Source organism: Toxotes jaculatrix, chromosome 16 (genome assembly GCF_017976425.1).
Source record: "Toxotes jaculatrix isolate fToxJac2 chromosome 16, fToxJac2.pri, whole genome shotgun sequence".
Lineage (NCBI taxonomy): Eukaryota > Metazoa > Chordata > Actinopteri > Toxotidae > Toxotes > Toxotes jaculatrix.
The window spans coordinates 11,235,977-11,242,119 of NC_054409.1; positions in this window are offsets into that span (position 1 = coordinate 11,235,977).

Below are 6,143 nucleotides of genomic sequence, written 5' to 3' on the forward strand. Positions count from 1 at the left end.
ACAGAGCTGACACAGTGCTGCTCCAACCAGTTATCTGTCACTGAGAATTAGACATTAACACACACCCTGAGAGATGAGCTTGGGCTCTCTCTCTCGCCCTCTCTTTCTCACACACACACACACACACACACACACACACACACACACACACACACACACACACACACACACACACACACACACACACACACACACACATATCACTACTGTTTTCCCTCTCTTGCTGCCTTACATATGTGTACGTGCAAATATGTACATCAAATGAACAAATGTACGTGGACACCACAAGATTAACTATCACATACAAATGGGTGTGATATCTCATTATGCTATAACAGGCTCAACTCCCAGATAATTCATAAACTTTGCAGTACTTAAAGCATAAAGCCTAAATCACTGATTCAGCAGCGAATCAATGCAAAAAGAGATGATTGTTAATTGAATTTAATTTTTGGCTTTTCAACATAATGGATGTATGGGGAAAGATTTTTTTGTCTGAGGTTTACTCATTTTGGAGAATATTTCACCAAAAACACTGTTACTGCTACAGAAGGCAGCCTCAAATCAGCGTTGGCGAGGGGGAATGTGTGTGAACTGTGAAGTGTTTACAAGTGTCTAGTAACCCAGTTGGATACCAGGAAATACAGCTTGTCTTCTTATCTTTCCATCTCATTATTCCCTCTTTCTTTCTTTCTCTCACTCACACAGGAGACCTTTAAAAAAAAAAAGTGTGTAAGAAAGATGGTTTATGGATCCCATCTGCACTGCCAGAAGTATCTGGCAGCGCAGATGGGATTGTGGTAATACAGCGTCTGATCTCGCTGTCTCATTATTCCGGTTCAGACACTCGGCCTCTTCAAGTGGTCTTGCTGCACTTTTAGCCAAGCCTCAATCCAATCATCTCAATCTATTGTGTGCTCTGAGGGGCCATCCTGTCACTCTCTCTGAGGCTTTGAACATGAGCAGCACCATCCAGTTAGACCTGATACTGATGGAAAATATAAAATTACATCTACAGAAGTCTCTGTTGTATGCTTTGGGCCCCTCTGTCATGTAAGAATGGGAAACTGAAGAGTTTCCAAAATCATATAAAAGAATATTGGATGTTTGTTGCAGAGTGATTGAGATTATAGAAACAGGAAGTAAAGTAAGTGGCAGCATTTTGAACACTACTACTTGTGTCACTTATGGCCTTTTGAAAGTAATCCATTAATCATGTGAGGAGGTGTAACCTCCTTCAGCCTCAACAGGGTGGATATCTCTTGCTGAAATAAAACCAATTACCACAGATTCTTTCATTTTCAGATTTACTCTGAACCACAGTCTCCTTCAATTTGCTGCAACCTTATGTAAAAATGTATTTTTTCAGATTTTTATTTTTCATATTTTGACAGTATAGTACATAACTGAATGCAGTTTAGCATTAAATCCTGGATGTCATATTCTCTCACTGGCACACCAGATTCACCAGACTCTTTGCTGAGATATACTCTGTGATTCGCCTTAAGTGAATCACTGCACTTTCTCAGTCTCGTCTGACTTTGAAATGGAGGTTTAGAAAAAATGGCCAAGCAGTGAATTAATGGACTTAAGATCAAGTCTATGTTGCAAGAGCCAAACACAATACCTCCCCCATCAGTCGTACTCATATTCCATCAACAATACACTACATTAATTCCACAAGAACTAAATAAAAACTTGAATCAGGCACTTAGAAGTAACAGAGAGCATATACTCATCCAGCCCTGCTCACACAAGTATGGCATTAGTAATGCTTTACTACTATTAATAGAAATAACTAAATTCCCGCTTAAGCATTTTGAGCAAGGTCCTGAACCTTGAATGAGAACATTAACTATGCACATAAAATGTAAAAATGCTTTACTGTGGTGTTTTTACAAAGTTGAGATAGTGTAGGGACGGTAATATAAAGACACACAAAAATTGATATTGTATGAATTTTCATTTAAAAATACTGCTTTTGTTTTCAGAATCAAAGTAACACATTAGAGAGAGATTTTATTGGGCTGTGGCTACTTGGAAAGAGGGATTTAGGAGTGTGTGTGTGAGTGTGTGTGTGTGTGTATTCCCAAGGCCTGGACAGGCTATCAAGCATCTATCCATCCTTTGGATCGATCAATATTTATAAACCCCAGAGGACCTGTGGTATGAAGCATATAAACAAGCAATGGAGTAGAGCAGGACGGACCACCAAGCAAACACATGAACACACACACACACACACACACACACACACACACACATTTATATATAAAAGCAAGAACATATTAAAGTGCACACGCAATCAAACACCAATTTAAAAAATACAGAGAAAAGAAGAGAGAGAGAGGGCACAAAGAGGCAGAGGAAGCAGAGGTTCAGACTGGCAATATTTGTCAGAAAATTTCATAATCACATAAAGAATATTGTAATTAGTTTCTCAGAGTCCCTCCCAGTGTGATTTGCTTAAAGCCAATTTACTGTATGTGAAATCAGGTGAAACAATGACTATTGATTATCATTGCAACTCTGCATTTTATTTCTGGCTCAATGATGTGGCGCTGGTTGTTTATTTTATATTTGACAATTTCAAGAGCTGTTTGCACATGATTACCTATGTTTTTTATATTAGCGTATTATCTGTTACAATTCCTGTTTGCTTAATAACAATTTAACAGCTGAATACATTATTGGCAAAAGGACTGCCATTGTGGAGTTACACTTGTCTTTTCTTTAACTTCAATAAGTTAAAAAAATTTAAACAAAAACATTTTTCTACCTGGTCTATTTAATAGTGTTCAACAATCAATAACCATTTATGTTTTTAAATATGTCCCAACATGAAAAAAGGTGATTGGATTATTTTATGCAGATGACAAGTGATAACGGTAGCGATCGTAACGTTTGTATAAAAACACTCATCTGCAAAATTTTAATAAACACACCAGCAACAACAGGAAAAGAGCACATTCATACACACAAGAAGGTAAACTATTCTGATTTTAATGAACCCATGGCCACGGTTTTAGTCCCAATGCTCAACAAAAAGCAAACCTGTCAGTATGTTTATGGGGTGCCAAGAACATTACACCCTTTCTTTTAATTTTTAGTTACCACGCTATACATACATGAACGGCCAGGAGAGAAATGGCCAATTTTAAACACAAATACAATATTATGACTTAAATATCAGCATTATCAGAAATATCACAATACAACAAATGCAGTTTCCCATGATGCATTTGATGCATACGTCAGTTGCCTGCAGGTAATTACATAGTTACACTGGTACAGTTGACCCAAACTATCCACCGCAATTACAACATCTGAGATATCTCAGTCATGACTAGCTGTTTGCAGCTTTGCCTAAAGATTTATATGCACTCACACAGACACACACCCAAGCTCAGACATCTCGTACGCATCCTTGCTGGTTCACAGCTTCTCTGGGCAATGAGCACACATGGTGCGTTCACACACAAACTCACGGATGCATAGAGTACACCTTTTAATCTGCGTGTTGTGCCATCAGAGCAGGTGGAAACATGGTGTGTAATTAACATGTCATAATCAATGTGGGGGAGTTTGACACCTTGTAATCACTGTGTGGAGATTAGCACCCATAGCCCCAGGACACACACACACACAGACACGTGCACACACAGATACACACCTTTGACAACATTTTCAACATGCCTACACATGCACAAACAGCCAAACACATGCATACACACACACAAACAGAAGAAGACATGTAAGAGCGTACACAAACATGTATGCATATACGTGCACCTGGCTTCTCAGGCTTGCATACACACCAGAAACACACACACATGCACACAGAGGGCCTGTTTAATATCATTTACATAATGAGAGAGCAGCCACAGTAATAGCTTTTCCATTCTCTTATTATCATAATTTCACCCTGGGCACCAAATGACAGAAAGAGAGAGACAGAGAAAGAGAGAGGGAGAGAGAGAGAAACACAGCAGCGGTGTCTCGTCCTTGTTACCCTGAAACAACTCTTCCTCAAAGTCAAGGCCAACTACCCCTCTGGTCTTCCTCTGTTTCTGTCTGTTTCTCTCTGTCCCCGCTGTTTGTCTTTCTGTCTATTCTCACTTTTTTTTTTTCTTACAGTTGATGATTAAAAATAAAACAATATCTTATGTAAATGGGTATTCACAGTAGGGCTGGCTGATATGGTTAAGATCAATACCACAATTTAAAAAGATGTTAATAGATCACAATAGAGAAAATGTGCGCAAAATCACAAATAATCAAAGTGATGTTCAAAGCAATGAGCCACATTCCACTGTTATGTATTATATCAGACAAAACTCATGTTGTTATTGATTCCAAGCAAACTGTGATCAAAGGCTAATTTGGGCAAACAGTGTTTTGTAAAACAAAAACACAATATGGTCATATCATCACATTCTAAGACTCAGATACAGACTCCATAGAAACATTTAATGACAAATAAAGGGTGTTAATGTGATACCTTAAGAAAATTTTCAAATGAGGAGCATTTTTTTGATTACTACATATATTACTACATATATAATCAAACACACATCTTTGAATGTTATTACCAAACTGATTTTGTGTTAAAATTCATCGGTTGTGGTTTGGTGATTGAACTGTATCATAGTAATAACTAACATTTAATGAACCTAATTCTCACACACCTACAACAATTAAATCAGTCTCACTACAAGTAACTAATACCACTTGTTTTTGAAAAAAAAAAAAAAAAAGAATTCAAAATAAAAAGAGGAAGTGGACTGGAGATAAAATCAAAGGTAAATTGTTGCTGTGTTTTCCTACATATTGTACAGTAAACGGGTGAAATCTTTCCTGCCCATTTGACTGTGGGCTCCTTCTGTCTTGTGGCGTAACTGTACACCACAAAACCACACATACCGCAATCTCAAAACGTAAGGTACATTTTTAAAATCAATGGGTAAATGTCCGTGAACTCCTTTTAAAGCCCCGAGATGATGGTGGGGTCATGTTCTACTGAAAGCTAAAGAGTAAAAGACATATCGGACTCCCGTGTCTGTGTGTGTCTGCAGAATGTCATTGATTTATGACAAAAATAAGATAAAAAAGACCATGTTTCATCCGTAAAAGAGGGATCAAGTGTTGGACGCTGAAAAGAAAGAAAAGCAGGGGAAGAGAGGAGGAGGTGGAAGATGCATTGGTATCTCCTATTTGTACCTCTTCTCTTTGTCTTGTTCTCCTTACCCCTCTCTCCCCCTCTGTCATTTTTCCTTAGCTTCCCCCTTTTCTTCCTCATACCTGTCATTCCTCTCCTCTTCTCTCTTTGTCTAGATTTTCTCCTTCTACCCTACCCATCCTCTCTGTCCTTTTATCATCTAATCACTGTTTTCTAAATTGTTACTTCGCTATTGTGTTTTCTGTTTTTGACCCTTTTCCCTTTTCTCCTCCCTTTCCCTTGAATCTCTTCCTTTCCTATTGCTCATCCCATGCAATCTTAATCCTTTCTCATCTCATCCCTCTCTTCTATCAGTCCCTCTCCACCTCACTTCCTCAAGACTGTACTCCTGCTGTATGCTAACCAGGTACCCCTGGCCCATCCCGTCCTGTAATACCACTTTGTACCTCAAGAGGTGATAGTGAGTCACTGTGGCATCCAGTCTGCCCTCAGTCCTACATGAGAGGATGAAGAAGTAGTAGCTCTGTGTAGGCTATAAACCTGTGGTGCAGCCAGTGTCTCTCAGTGACATTCCTCCACTATTTCCTCAAGCTCAGCGATTGATGCAGCTGTTCCAGCTGCTCTCCCTCGCGTTCCCTCAACCTCTCGTGGCTCGTCCTCTACTCCTGCCACCACTACATCCTCCCTGGAAAGATTGTGGTCTGCTTTAACACAGTAAAAGTTAACAGTGACTTCATAAACAACATGTTCATTTACTTTTAATCAAAACCACAACCTTTCTCTAACCTTAACCAAAGTTAAAGTTGTATATAAACCCACTCATTATAACTTCTTTCTTACCATCTTTTTCTTTTCTCTCTTCCCTCTCCTCTCCTTCCTTACTCCTGTCTCCTCACCCTCTTTCCTTCCTCCCATCCATTCCCTCCTTCTGTTTCCCTCCTCTCTTCCTCTGTATCGACAGAGG